Source organism: Pygocentrus nattereri, chromosome 20, assembly GCF_015220715.1.
Source record: "Pygocentrus nattereri isolate fPygNat1 chromosome 20, fPygNat1.pri, whole genome shotgun sequence".
NCBI classification, from domain to species: domain Eukaryota; kingdom Metazoa; phylum Chordata; class Actinopteri; order Characiformes; family Serrasalmidae; genus Pygocentrus; species Pygocentrus nattereri.
The window spans coordinates 23,528,087-23,543,775 of record NC_051230.1 but is presented as its reverse complement, the minus strand read 5'-3'; the positions used below and the strand labels follow the sequence as shown (position 1 = coordinate 23,543,775).

General features: G+C 39.9%; 1 protein-coding gene across 1 annotated transcript in view; it reads left to right on the top strand.

Annotated features, from left to right (window-relative positions):
• The first annotated feature begins 502 nt into the window (after window positions 1–502).
• Window positions 503–15,689, top strand: part of coro1ca (coronin, actin binding protein, 1Ca) — a 55,285-nt gene continuing 40,098 nt past the window's right edge. The window contains exon 1 of the mRNA XM_017686928.2: window positions 503–637. The gene's annotated coding sequence lies outside the window, so the exon portion shown is untranslated. The remainder of the gene's footprint in view (window positions 638–15,689) is intronic.

Below are 15,689 nucleotides of genomic sequence, written 5' to 3'. Positions count from 1 at the left end.
CCAACAGTCTCTGGTATGCAGTCCCTGAACCCTTTCACCTTGGAAACTGCATTATAGTGCCATCTTGTGGGAAAAGAGTCAAACGATCATGTACTTTTTTTAAAAAAGAAGCCTAAACATAGACGCCATCAAACAGACACAATACACAGAAGAATATTTAATTATGTTCTTTGTCTGGGTCTAAAATGTTGTTTGGAATCCTGAAAAAGCTTTTTTTGTTGGAATTGTCTATATGTATTACCTACCTGGATATAACAGAGAAAACCTGAATCTCTAGACCTAAAACCTACGTGGCTATTATTACTAAAATCTGAACGCTTTAGGCGAGATTTTCTTTATTTACCTGTTTACAATGTTGACGTGGGCGGGGCTTTTGGCAGCACGTCTAATGATTGGTTGGTTCTGCTGCCACTGAACGGCTGACTTTTCCAAATAGGGCTAAAAAAGGCGGAGAGGGGCGTGTCCTCCGGCGCCGGTGCCAGAAGGGCTGGGAAGGCGAGTCCGCCGCACTGAGGGCAGCGAACATTCAAAACGCTCTGGGGTCGCTGGATAAAACCCAAAACAAAAAACCTCTAGCCATACCTCATATTACAAAATTACCACCGGTCAAAGGATTTTTCCCGCTTTAGCTGAGAAGGTAAGATCTGTTCAAATATTGCTCTTTTGCTTTTGGCTTCGTGTGAAGCGCCTCGCATTCATCGAACTTCGCTCCGTTTTAAAGGCTGCTATGCGGAGTAACGTTAACGTTAGCCAGCTAGCTCATTAACGTTAGCTAAAACTTGCTAACCGGAGGCGCTGTAAACTTAGCTGGGTACTTTCTCTCATATTCTAATGGGTTAGGGAGTTTTTTCCAGATTAAAGCGCCTTTGTGTGCGAACTGGTCTTCGACAAAACTCAGATTTGCAACCGGGTGGCTGCGTTTAAACGACTGGACGGCAGAGCAGCGTTCGGCGGACTGAATGGAGTCATTTCTCAATTTCTGAGGCGTGAGCTGCACAAAGTTGACCGAGCTAACGGCCACAGCTGGGTCAGCTGTGACTTTCAAGCTAAACTAAAGTGGGTAATGGCGTTTCGAGTATCATAGCCGTTCTGAGCGGTTAGTTTTAACCGAAATGACTCCGTCTCTTTTACGGTGCTTCAAAACGTTTGGCTCCAAATTCGGCCGTATTTACCGAAATCCCGGAGAGGATCTCCTGCACACTGCGCAAATCGTTAGCTTCAGGTTAGCATTCATTCATAGGCCAGTGCTGAACAGCTGGATAAATGTATTTTTATATGCCCTATGAATCCAAATAACTTCTTAATTTTGATTATAGGTAGCGAGTTAGTTAAGGACAACGTTTTGCGAACATTATTTTAAAATAGTAGCGATAGTACTTTTGCTTGTTATGCAACCGAACATGAAGAAACATGTACTAGTCTTTCCAGTTGGTGTAGTTAAGGGGCGGAGGAGCAGCTGCTATTCCCTCTTTTTGCTCTATCCGCAGATTCGTGCTCTTGTAGCCTTATTTGAATGTTCGTTGACTCTAATGTTCATCCTAAAATATGTCGGTGCAGTCAGCTGTAACATCGCTGTATCCCGGTACTCTAAAAGAGTACGTTTTGAATATCAAAGCCTGGGGTAACATTCAGTTAAAGAGCACTTATAAGGGAGAAACGGAAGCTTGTTTTTCAAATAAAAGAGTATAATGTACTGTGTAAACGTGGTAAAGGTACAATACATGCATTTCGCTCTCCAATCTATACAGTCATTATATAGAAACTATGCTGTAAAAAACCCGTTTAAATCACAGAAAATCGCTGTTTCTCTGAAACGGATAGACTTGATCAGACGTTGTAAAAATAGCCTCACATAGTTGGCTGGAAAGCCAGAGGCTCGTGTACTGCCTTCGATTGAAGAATAGGAGACTGATCACGAATGAATGGAGCGTTTAATGTAGGGTGATAATGGGGCACTCACTGCATGGTGGACTGTGGAGGGAAGTGAATGAGAAACGGAGACGAATAGGAGAAAGAGAGAAAGTGCGAGTGGGCGACAAGGCTTGCATCTGAATAGTTAAGTTCCATTTCCTTTCTTGTTTTCCTTGATATTTGCCTGGTCTAGTAGCCATGTGGATGCTCGTCAGCTCAAGCAGAACATTTACAAATAGGAAGCAAAGTTTTATTCAGTTGGGTTAGTTGGAGAGATGAAGATAATTTCTGCTCCTCGTTTTCCAGTATTATCATTGTACTTCAATACAAGGGTTTGCAAAGTCCAGCATAGGTTCATGTATTCCTGACCTTCTTTTAAGTCGTGTGAGGCTGGTGGTGGTTACTCATTACTGTTTCAATGTTTTAGTGTTTGAATCTGTTTGATTTTGAGATGTGTAGAGAAGTCCATTGGTTTGTAACAACAAGGACAAAGTTTGTTGACTGCATTATGGAGTTTTGCAGTATTTACTGTGTATATGGCCTGTTGTGTATGATCTCTGTACTGATTTCAGCCTTGCTGGCTTCTGCACGCTGACTCTGGAGGGGTGTGTGCACGTCTTCATGTGCTTGGCCTTTCTTGTCAGTGTGGTTGCAAGTAAGGGGTCGCAGTGTGTGGGTTAAGAGGTGAGGAGGTCATGAAACGTGGTGATTTCTGTGGTCGTCTGCATGTCTGCTACTCACTTATGTGGCTTGTTGGTTTCCTTCACTGACGATGGTGGGTTGTGTGATTCAGAGGTTGCCAAATTCCTCTCTGAAAGAAATACCAATGAAGCTGGTGGTTGGCTACAGAATATTAAGAAGGTGAAGTGACCAGTCAAATAAACTTGTGTCAATGGAAAGAGAAGATTTTAAAAGACCTCCCAGTTATCATACAGGTTGTTCTTACCAAGCTGATGTCTCAGTGCGTCAAAGACTGTTTAGATGGAAAGGGCTTAAAATAAATGACTTGCTATGTGCATTAGACCTGGGCGATATCTAAAAATAGACAGTCTTGTCAGCATTATTGACATGAGTGGATTTCTTTTCTTTTAATTACACATGCAAAAGTGACTTGTTTGATCATAGCTCCACCATATTGAGAGACTTCACCATGCTAAACATGCATGTATAAATAAGGAAACTGTGTCCATCTGCTAAACATATTTAGAAACGAGGCATTTCCCATCATTATAGCACTCTGAAATTCAGCTATAGATGCTTGTAGGAAACTATGAATCATGTTGTTTTCATGATTTTAAGCTGAAAAGTTAACACGTAGTGTAATAATCATTGTTTTTTTAACAGTAAAAGTATGACATAACATACATAGTATTTAACAAACTGTAAGTTGGTTCTCTGTAGTTCTCTTGGTTTATCTTTACCAACATGGCGATTATTACCTTTGCCACATCATTAACTAACTTACTCAGTAAGTGCTGATACCCAATTAAACTACCCTGTTGTCCAAGCCTAACCTGCACTCATCCTGTCTTGGTCCCAAAGCTTAGCTGAACTAATAATTAAAATCCCACATGAAACATTGTTATGAAATATAGAAATAGATTAAAGAAAGCCTTTGTCTCATCAGATGTATTTGTGTTCTAGAATCTGCATTGCAGGCTTTTCGTTTCGGTTCTTCAAAACCAACTGGTCCATGATTCTGCTATCAATTAATACTAATAGCAGTCTGTGAGACATGGAGATGATCCTAGATTGCATCTTGTTGAGGCTGAATGTCTGCACACATCAGAGTGGGTCATCAGGCTTGTTTGTGTTGTGGGTGTTGGTGCACAGCGTTTCAGACTTGGTGTCATTGTGTTTGGTGGAAAACAGGGCAGAGTCCTGGTTAATTTAGGGAAAGGATGCAAAGTTGGAAAGGATGCAGTTTAGAGACTGAGAGAGAGAGAAACTGAGACTGATTAAGTAAAATATTTTGCAAGATTGTTGCCATGTCTGTTACACGAAATGAAATGCTTGGCATTTGACGGTGAGCCTAAACAAAGGACATTCATCACTACAGAATTTGGCATTCTGCATTCACTTTGAGTTTCATTTTGAGTCTGTCTTTCCAGCTTTGGCACCATGATGATGGACCAGGCGCCATTCACACTCTCATTCTTCTTACGTGGCAATTGCTTCGGTCCTAACACCATCGTCGTAAATGTTCCTGCATGTTGTCAATACTGCTCCTTCCCAGTAATTCTGATATATTTTTATTTTTTGGCTTTGTAAAGTATACATATGAGAACTGGAAAACATGCAGACATTTGTCTGCCCTTGGTAAGAGGAGCTTAGAAGACTAGTAACAGAAAGCTGACGGTGGCTGTGTTTGCATGCAAAGATTTTTGCCAATCCGATTGAATACAATCGTATACAGATTCAGACTGAGGTGTTTATACGCTCACTCTGCTCAACAATCTGATGAAAATCCTTCACATGCACTTACAATGGAAGACGTCGTGCTCTGAGACATAAGCTGGACGTACGTCCCACCGCCGTCTTTTAAAGCTTAGAGTATAAACTTCGTCTCCTCTGCAGACCAGTTTGTTCTCAGCCATTTTGAACAGTACAAACCTTTCGCTATGACGTGACGCGCATGCGCAGAACGTTCTTACACGTCCCAATTGGAGTGTAATCAGATGCAGGCCTTTTACACGGCTATTATTCTTCTATTTAACAGATTATTTAGTGGTTTGCCCACCTCGTTCAATCAGATAGAAATTGTATTCCGATTGGCCTCAATCGGATTAGTCTATTCCGATTAAGGTGTTTACATGGATGTATTCTATTCCGAATTAGCTATTAGTCGGATTATTAACGGATTTTCAGGCTGCTTGTAAAGGTGGCTAGTGTCACTTGCTTTGAGTATATATTAGTGTAGTTACAGTTGTCTGATTAAATACTTGCTTAAGTTACTCTTTCTGCAGATTCTGTGACTTTATGTATAAGCATCCTTTCCAGAACATGTATATCTGATCTGTACCAATCCGTGTGAAATCAGCATAACTAAAACCCACTCCAAACTTCACTGATTGGATAATCTGACCGATCTGTCTGCTCTGCTAAAGTGCTAGGTTCGCTCCATCTTATGCTACGTCCTATTCTGTCAACTGCGCTACTTCTTCCACATGCGTGCCTAAAGGAAACCCTTCTGATTAAAAATTAATCCTATTTTACTGTGATTAGTGTGGCGTGTGAGCGGTGGTGTGCATAAATGGGGCTGCTGATGTTCTGTCTCATGACATCCTCCCTTTGTTTGATTTGGCTTTGTGTGAGGAGTAGTCAGTGGGCTAGTACAGTCAGGACTTACTGTTTGCCATATGAACGGATACACCAACACATACACTAGTAATACCAGTATCTATACCAGTTTCATATTGGTACACAGTTCTAAATCAGTGTTGCTTAATACTATTTCTACTGGATTACTTCCCCAGAAGTATAGAATGTAATAGAATGTATAGAATGTAAAAATAGTTGTATGGTATTGAACTAAATTGTATTTAGACCTTTGTGTATCATATTTTGTCTGACAGTTAATTCCTAAATAAATAAATGGGCCTTATATTCTAATGAGAACATTTGATTGTTGATTTAGCTTGCGTGGTTCAGTGAGAGGAAGTATGCAGAATATGTAGTGTGATTGGGGTGGTTTTATGTATGTTTTCCTGAAGGTTAATACCAGTTTACACCAAATGGGGAGAAAAAAAAATAGGTTGGACATTTAATACACATTGGAAAATGATTCATGGGATAAATATTTTAAGTATATGCATATAAGCAAGGTTACTGAAATGAAATGGAAGTAATGTCATTCAACTTTATGAAATGGACTAATTTGAGCATAGACATTTATAAAAAACATAATAAAATCGACCTCCACATTTTGTGGAAGTGTCTACAGCAGCAGTCTGCTTTGCTGTTGGCACCGAGTATGACCAGGAGCTTTGTTTTGTATCATTTAAGATGAAGTTATTTGGTGCATATCCCAAGTTTAGTTCCTCATTCCTTTTTCAGGAAAGGTTCAAGTTCACGATGTGACGCTTAGGAATGAGATCTCCAAAATGTACAAGTACAAAGATAAGTCAAACCGTAGAGTATCTCTAGGAACTCTCTTTAGATAAGGTGGATTTTAAGGGAAGTTTGCCAAGGTTACTTTATATGGAAATGGAGTGTAAAAACCTGGGTGCATTTTACTGTAGCAAGTTAAGGACTTGGCAATTCAAATTACAAACAAAACGTGTGAATTTGGCTCTGCCATCCAGCTGCTTTCAGTCATATCCCTATGAGAATTTTTCATTGGGAGCAGCACCAGGAAACTGCACCTTATCTTGCTTCTGAGAAAGGCAGTGTTTTAGCTAGAATTCCACGGTGTTCTTTTATAAGAGATTTAGGTGACTTCATCGTCTTCGTATTCCCAATGATAAAAGCTAGAGCTTTGGACTTAGACTGGTGTATTTAGTCTAATGCTGCAAGCAAGTGACAATTGACAAATTCATAAATTAGCTAAAATGTGCTTTATGCACTTTGGGTAAACTGTTGCTTTTTCACATATCAGACTGTGACTGCGGATCTCCACGTTATATACTGTATTCAGAAGCATAACTTTGCTTTGGTAACAGTAAAATATCTGCTTTAACAGTTTAAAATATGTAGTGATTTGTGGACTTATGGAAGTGGGTTGGTCTGTATACTTAACCTCTCAGAACTACCAAAAATAGTAATACACTGTCATTAAGCTGATTACTCAAGGCCTTGTAAAAATGACTGCAAGCTAATACATTTTAGCTTAATGATGTATGAGAAAAGAGAGGTCACTCAATAAACCTGACAATTCCTCAGGGTTGGTAACAGGAAGTAAAGAATATCTGTCAGCAAAACATGATTTACTCGAAACAGATCCTCCCAGTTTACCTACAGGCACATTTCTGTAAAGCAGAGCTGAATAAAAACGTATATGGTTTCCTGCTAAATATGTGAGAATATTGGGAATATTATCTATTTGACCTGTATGTGTTGAAGGGGATAGTAACCGTTTCATATGAGGGGAAACATGAAAAATCGAAATAGTCATATAAGATACAAGGGGTTTTTAGTGGGCCTGATACTGTTACATAATCTGTGGTTACAGGCTTGTCAGCTTAGGAGAAAGACTGGCTGTTTTGAATGTGCAAGTCATGCTAAATGATTGGTGTCTGTGATTGCAAAAAAACAAACCCTACCTCAGTGAGTTCATGTTGGTGCTGGCCTTATATACAGAGACTTAACAGGATCAGTGAGCATTTTAAAATTTCACAAAGAGATGAACCCTTTCTTGTCTTGCTTAATGTTAAAGTGAAAACCGGTAGCTTCTTAATAAAGATTATCATAATGTTGGTTGAGGTTCAAGGTTTGGGCCTCTTTTTTTGTTCATGAGTAGGATTTAAGTTGAACGTAATGGTAACATTATCTGGCTTAGCTTATAAGGAGCCACAGTGCAGCACTGATTTACAGTTCTATGGTCTTTATAGTAGTTGAACCTCTATGGTGCAAGTGTAACAGCAACAAGGTAATTGAAATGTTTGAACATAACCATGTATGGTGTTAAAAGTGTCTGAGTCGAGAGTGAAATTAAGGAAGACTTTCTGGCTTTCCGTGTATGTGCTTCTTTTTTTTTTTTTTTTTTCTTTTTCTTCTCCCTCTCCTCATTGCTCTCTTTCTCTCACACTGAGTTATGTCAGAGTAGAACAATGTGCCTGGGTTTTTATAGCACTTCTGACCCAACACATGGTGACCAGCGATATCTTAAACAAGGCCTAGGTCTTTGGCACAATGCGAGAGAGAACCTTACTGTTTGGTACTATGTTGTACCCCAAGTATACTCGTGTCTCTTTTGCACATTTGCAGCCATGCTTGACTCATTCTCAAATCCCATTGTTGACTTCTTATATTATACTCTTTAAAATCATGGTTCTTCAAGGGTTCTTCAGTAAAGAAAATGGAACCATGAACTCACAGAACACTTTGCATGATTAAAGGGTTCTTTGAGTGTTTGTTCTATATAGAACCATTTTGTTTAATGAAGAATCCTTGAAGAAGAATTCTGATGTGTGTAGGGTTTTATCAAAAAGGAATAGTGAATGAACACTTGTGGTAATCATGCCGACTGCCCTCTTTGGGGGTCTTTTTTTCATTGTTGGCTACACCAGACTTTTTGGTCAATATTCTTCCTGTAAGTAAAATGGCAGAACTCTGGATGATTTGTCAAACGGACAGTGTACTACCAACACTTCTGCTCTTCTGCCTCCCCATGGACCTCCAGGTCAGTGATGCTATAGGCCTTACAAAGCTTCCTTTGTGCACAGCTGAATTCAGGAACTGAAGAGTTCACCACGCATACTGGTTGTGGAGGCGGCAACAGTCTCTCTGATTCATTGCCCAGGGAAGAGAAAGTTGGCTGAAGTAAAAAGAGTCCAGCAAGCAACTTAGATCTATCCCTTGATGATGAAGTGAAAGGTTAAACTAAGGTCTCAAGTTAAGTCTTATTTCCTTTCGTGAGCTGTGGTTATGTAAATTGTATGTTGTTACGATATGTCAGCCACCTGATCTGTTTCTCTGATGGGTAATGTCTCCAGATTTGCCTTCATAAACAATCTTTTTTTTTTTTTATTCCACATGTTAACATTCGTATGTAAATGACTGGAAAACAAAGCAGTGTTGGATCAATAATGATTCCTTGTATGAGGAAATCTGGGTTAGTACAACATTTTAGCTACTAAAATTACAGAGGCTGTGCCCCAAGTGGCCACATGCCTTAGAGATATTTTTTTTCTTCCTTTTAATAAACTACCAGACCAGTTGAATTGTAAAGCATTGAAATGTCCACCATTTATAGCAAAACAACTACTTTTCACCCTCCTGTATGAGATCCAGACCCTCAGATTGCTGGAATAACCACCACCATGTGACTGCAATGTTCCTACTTATAACAGATTTTAAGTATTTTCTTTCTCAAGGCAACACCTCACCGTTTTTGGTACTGAAGCATTTACCCCTGCTGCTTCAGCATGGCTGGTTCAACTTGTTGGCTAATTAGCAAACATTTCATCAGAAGGGCTGTGGCTTCTTTCTCTTACGTTTACACCTGTCTCATGTAACTTTGTCTTGGGCGTTTGTGTAGCACGGCATGTGAACTAGTGCTGTTATTGCAGTGGGAGGGGTGTTATCCACAGCAATCCATGGCCAAATCCACACTAAGCTGTCAAAATCGGTCGCTGTCAAACTGAAAAACAATATGGTGGCCTGATTTTGGATTTGTTGGGTGGGATTTTTTTCGGCAAGTAAAAGTCTAATTGGTTATGTACATTTTTAATCTGGTCCAAGATTTAACGCAGTTTGCGTTTAGACTGTTTATTAATGCCATGGTGACATATGAATAGGACATACCTCCTAAATCCTAGTTTGCTGTGATTTGAGTATATTACTCACATATTGTTGTAAGATAACACGTATTTTTTAATGCATGTTGCTTATGAGTCAAATTACCATTGTTTACTTGCTTCAGAAAATTCCCCTTATAGATCTGTTATCTTGGGTTAGCTGAGAGTGGGAGGCCTCACTACTGGGTGGATAAATGGCTGGAAAGAGGAACGTAAATGTGTGAAAAGTTCACCTTTTGCGATGCCTCTATCTAGTGGTTATCCAGCCTCTTTGACCTCCTTTCTGTGGCACATGCATGTGTTCACAACATGCCTTGCCCCCCTGCCACACCTCCCCCCTGCCCTATGCACCCTTGAAGGTCTCCTGTCTTAATGTGGGCCGACAGGCGCTGGAAAACATGGGAAGAAAATGATCATGTGGCCCAGTTTGGGTATCTGTATGGCTATTTCTTTGGAAACAGAACAACTCCTTTTGACCAGACACTTTAACCAGACAGTCAGCCTTGACCAGACTGCAACGTTTGTGTGGTGAGAGATTGACAGGGAACAGGAAACTTATAAATCATCTCTAATTTGGAGGTGAAGTTACTACAAACTTGCACCAATTTGAACAGCCGTCAGTGTAGCTGAAACCATTTTCATACATTCGCTTGGCATTTCATTTAACTTCTGTTTATTTCTTTTATCGTGGAACATTGATTCCAATGTTCAATCTACATTGATTAGTGTTCTGAGGTTATTGCAGCACTTGTCTCCGGCTGTAAAAGCTCTACTAAAGACCTGCCAGGCAAGCAGTAGGAAATTCTTTTTCCACCATTAGCTGACATAAGGCCCAGAGGGAGGGAACTGTATAATTTTTTACAGAAACCAAGGCTGTCTCTACATGCTGAAGTCATCTACACCAGCTTGGTTTTCCAGGCAGGTTTTGGCCTCTGGTACCGTACTCAGACAGCTACTCATGACTTGTAACAAGTTTCTTCAGAGACATGCCACTCGCAGGGTGCTTTTTGGGAATCTGTAAGATTGGTAGAATCAATGATTAGGGCAACTGAACTAATAGTACATTAGAACATACAGTACTATTCCCAGCAGGGAAATTTGCAATGAGAATTTTTGGTACTGATCATCTCAGGTGTTGCCTACTTTAGGTAAGCATCACAAAATGGCATGCGTTAGAAATTACTTAATGGTATCATCATTCTCTCTTACTGATACAAATTTAAGTGCCAGTATCAGAGCCCTAGAGATTATGGTATTATTTGTTTATTGTGGTATTTTTATTTTATTTTCCCCTGTCCTACTCTGACACATTTATGCAGAGCAATGTTCTTACACAGTCTATTCTTTTCTGTGGCTGGACCAAATGGTGATTTAGATGAGCAATCAGCAGTTATTGCAGTCATCCTTCTGGTCCCCACTGCGCCTTTTGGCACAAAACATTTGATGAAAGCTTTAATTGCATTTTATTGAAATGATGGAAGAAAATTGAGGAACTTCAGGAATTTGTACTTACTGCATTTACTGTACATGTAACATGTACATGTACATTTGTCCTGTGAACTTGGTTGCTGCTTCACCTGGGTGCACAGTTATGCACATACACCCCAAGGAGAAGTTCAGTAGGTATTATTTCCTAACAGGTTTTTTGTTCCTGCATAGTGGTCAGAGTTCCTCCCACATATCTTACCAAAAAGTCCACTAATAGAAAATGAGCAAACCACCCGCTGTACTTTCCGAGACAGCTGTTTAAATCCAGCAGTGTCTCCTGAGCTTTTTTGTACATAAAAGGTCAGATTTGATTCGCTGCTTGGTTCATTTTTTCGCAAGTAGTGCCTGCCGGGCTATTTGGTGGACGTTGCTAGGCAGCATGAGAGTGTTGGTAAACACTGGCTGGAGCACTGCGTGTGTCTTGGCATGGCTGTTCTGCTCCATGTCTCCAGCATCAGGCTTCAGTGAGTCACTCGCTGCCAGGAGCCAGCCACTGTGCAGTCTCTGTACCACGGACCTGCAGTCTAGCCTGACCCTTAATGGAGTCTGCACATCTGCCAAGAACTGTGGACAGATCACTTCTCTATTAGAAAGCATATGCTTGCCTGTCTGTCTGTCTTTCTCCCTCTTTCACTCTGTTACAACACTCCCTGTTTTATTTGACATGTGGCTACAAGGAATGCTGCACTTATGACCCTGTGCTGACCCTGTGCTCAGCAGACCGAGGCTAGTAACATGGTATCCCAGCATGCCTTGTTTTCTGCTTGGAAGAATTGTCATGTGACTTGGCACAGTCAGCTGGGTGTGTATGTAAACACATGGTTTACATAGTGACCCAATTTCAGTCCTGAAGTGGCCTCCACACCCCCTTACCTCTGAGGAGTGGAGTGTGTGTCTATGACTGTAATGTGGGTGAAACTTTTTAGAATATGGAAGTAACTCCTATTTGAATATTAGAGTAAATAATGGAATATTCATACAGGCCATCTGACTTAACCCAGTGGCAGTATTCTAATACTGAAATCACCATATATATATATATATATGAGGGGGAAAATATAGATGATTCTTAATCAGCATCCACTGTTGTGCGAATTCGTTCAATTCAATTACCTGTGTAATAAAATGAGTTTTGAAAAGAATTCCTCTAAATGATCTTGTACTATTATGTCCCATCACTTAAAAAGGAAAACCACAGCTCTGTTAATTTTAGCAAGAATCCTTTATTTATTTTTATTTTATCTATTTATTTTTCTTCTGTTCACTGAAAATTCATTCATGACCTCATTATGGATATGTGAATACCAAAATTAGTTGCCATGCACATCCCTATAACATTCTTCAAAGCCAAGAAGCGGTCAAGTTTTGCTTTAAAAGAAAAGAGATGTTTATTTAAAACCTCACATTTAATAAGAATATTACCATTCTGATGAATGTGGTGCCCCCTGTCCATCTGGTCTACACTAATATCATATATAAACTACTGCAGTGATGGCTTGTTGGAACGGTAGTTTAATAAACACCGTATTTTATTTAAGACCTTGCTTTATGGAGTAATATTGGTGAACTCCATTTGGGCTGCGACACCAGGTGGACCAGCTTAACAAGGCAGACCCCTCAGGTCACCACAGCATCAGCATGATTTGAAGCAGTTGGTTCCTTGTCTGACAAAACAGGTTTGTTAAATGGGAAAAGAATGTGGTAAAAAAAACAAACCTTTTTTTATTCAATTTCTTTGCTTCGTTTTCATGGTGAATTTAATTCACTCTCCTTCAACATCATGCATACTATGTTGTTACAAGTTGTTTGCATGTCAGATTCTTTATGAAACCTACAGGATAAAACAATAGTTTTAATAGTTCAGGTGACCACCTTTCTGGAGTTTGTGCCTAGTTTAGAGGTAGGGGAGATAGTGCTCTCTGTTCTGTAAAGGTCTGCACTTTGTCATTCAAAGTTGTTGCAATTAAAGCCATCCTTTATACCCACATCCCACCTGCTTTGTGAGAATAGACTTCTCATGCAGTTCTTCCTTTTAGGCTTCCCCTGTTGGAAGTCTGAGATGTGCATGTTCAGCCAACAACCCAGACTGTTCCCTTGCTTGTAGCCAGCATTAGCTTGGCAAGTGTATTGTGCCATGAGACTTAGCCATTAGCCATTTGCTTTAATTGTCTGCTGGAGAGGTCCCCTGAAATAGCCACTTCACTCACATGAATGCTGCCAAATAGCCATTTGTCTCCACACACCTATTGCTTCCCTTTTATTCAACATTGATGATGGGCTTGTCATATTATAATTTAGTTTTACAACAGATAATTCTCATCACATTCTCAGATTGGGGAAACCGTAGCCATTTGTAGTACTTACAACATAAGTACCTGACTTGTAGTCCTTGTGTGGCTTTGATCCACAATTAATTTCTCTTTGAAAGACATGTTTGATCCACATCTTCTGAATGCTTTGCTTTTAACTTGTGGTAGTGTAACAGGGATTTCATGAAGGACACCTGCTCTGAGTTACCATGGATCATGATTTTGGAATAGCCAGATAGCTACAGGCTTTTTCAGTAGGAATTTCACTCAGGGGGTTTAAAAGCGCAAGTCTCAACAATTTTCTTCATGTGGGTTCAGTGTTTGTACAGGAGGAACGGTGGATCTTTTATAGAAGCCTTTTTAAAGAGGACACCTGAGATTGATGGGTACTTTTCCTGGTTAAAGGTCTGGATGTTCACAAGCCTCAGAGAAATGTACGTTGCTTATTTGCACAAAAGACGTTTTGACATCCCAGTCGCTGAATTAGGTGTTTATCTGGTGTCCTGAAGAACCTTTGTCTCTGCCCATGTGAATGTTTCTGTTCCTGTTGAGTAGGCTTCACACATGCAGCATAACAGAGACCATCTTCTGTGCCATTTTTGACCTTGATGTATGTCTCAGAAGCATTCAAGTCCTTCTTGACACAAGTCTAGAGGAAATGAGTTCACAAAAGGGGTCAGAATTAAGAAGTGATACTCTTCCTTTGCTTGGAGTGTGTGTGGTATTTAGACTTCCTGACTTGAACTGCTGGTTTTGTATGACATTTTGGCATAAGGGAACTCTTATAGAAGAACCCTTGTGGTGGGCAGACTAGGGAAGCACCTGGAATAAAGCCCCTACAGTGCACTTGGCTTGTGTTTTGTTTTTCTTTAATAGACCAGTAAGCTTATTGAAACTGAAGTGCCTACTTTTGGTCACTCAGTGATGTCATTATTAATTAAAACACATTTTCTAAATATTGAGATGTTTGTAATGGGTGGTGCACTAAAGGTTAAATTCAAGGTATTTTCCGTTCAAAGTCCTGGTTTATTCTTTTTTGTGCTAAATGCAGAAAAATGTAAAACAATCAAATTGATTAATTGATGAGATTTATACTGGACACAAGCAACTGAGTGAAAATATTTTGAAATAAAATGGTTTTAATTGGAACTTTGCTTTCTGTAACATTGCAATCTAAAAGATTTGTCCTGCTCCCACAATCAGACCTTTTTAACTGGTTTCCATCTATCTTGGTCATGAGTGAAAGTGTCTACTTTAGGTTAGACTGGCCTTATGCAGCTTTACTGTATTTGCCTTTATTAAGAGGGCTTTCCTCATCTGTGGCCATATGACTGTCTTATCGCTCTGTCTTTTTCTGTAGCCTACAACAAAGCAATTCATCTGATTGTTCATGTGATTAGTTACTTCTGTTTAGAACTGGTTTAGAGCTTATAAAATCACTCTGCAATTTCATTTTATAGAGGAATGATGCATAATGGTACCCTAAAGCACAAATGGGGCTGAATAAATAGAGACCCTATTACATCCCACTTCATTTTTCAGTGTGAGTACATGGGACAAATGTAGACACTAGCGCTCAGTAAAATGTTGAAGTGAGACTTGAGCAGCAGAGGCAGCAGCTTGGCATGTGACCACATGTGAAGGTTTATCAGGAGACAAAGTCCACATTATCTGCTTGAGTCACACTGGTCACCACACCCACTGGCAGGAACCACTTCTTTTCCCCCCTTCCTTTTGCCAGTGGAACCCCTAAGAGTTTGTTTGCTCAGCTATACTTGGGATCATCTATGGCCAACCGCAGTGCAGTCATCACAAGTTCGCTTCAGATTAAAATGGGTGATTTGCCTTCCAACTTATGCAGCGAGGAAAAGGTTTGCGGTTTGAGGAGTTGGTCATGCCTGTGTTCTGCAAAATGGAATGACAGGCTCCTTTTTGACATTTCATTTTCTTTTCACAGCAGAAGAAGAAAGGTCTGATGGTTGTATGATGATACATTGATTCCACAAACTATGTTTCTGCCAAGACGTCTGGACTTTATGAACTGACTTTGACAGTGTGGGTGTTGGAATTAATTTAATACACTGAAAATCCTGGAACATGCATGTTTCTGTTTCTGCCTTGATTTGATGCCCGTTGCATTGTGTGAACATTTTTATGACTGGTAGCTCAAAGTTACTTGGAATTAAATCTTGCAGTTCAATTATAGGCCTATTGTTTCTTAAGCTTGAAGCTCCTCCTATTGCACATGATTGCCAATAACTGTGGTTGCTTTACGCTGTCACAAGCAAGGCTTACAGGTTGGTTTTTTTTTTGCACTTTGTAACGCATTTAAGCATGTTCAGCCAAGAAGTTGTTGTGGTTGGCCATCAATTGTTTACATTGGGAGGTGTCACATTCTCTTGGCTCCAAGCTGAAATTATGTTCTACCTCAGATTTGTTTTAGAAGTGAAGCTAGACACTTGGGTGAGAAATAGGATGAAAAGGTAGGTGTTGAAGTTTATATGGACACAGCTTTTTTGCTTTG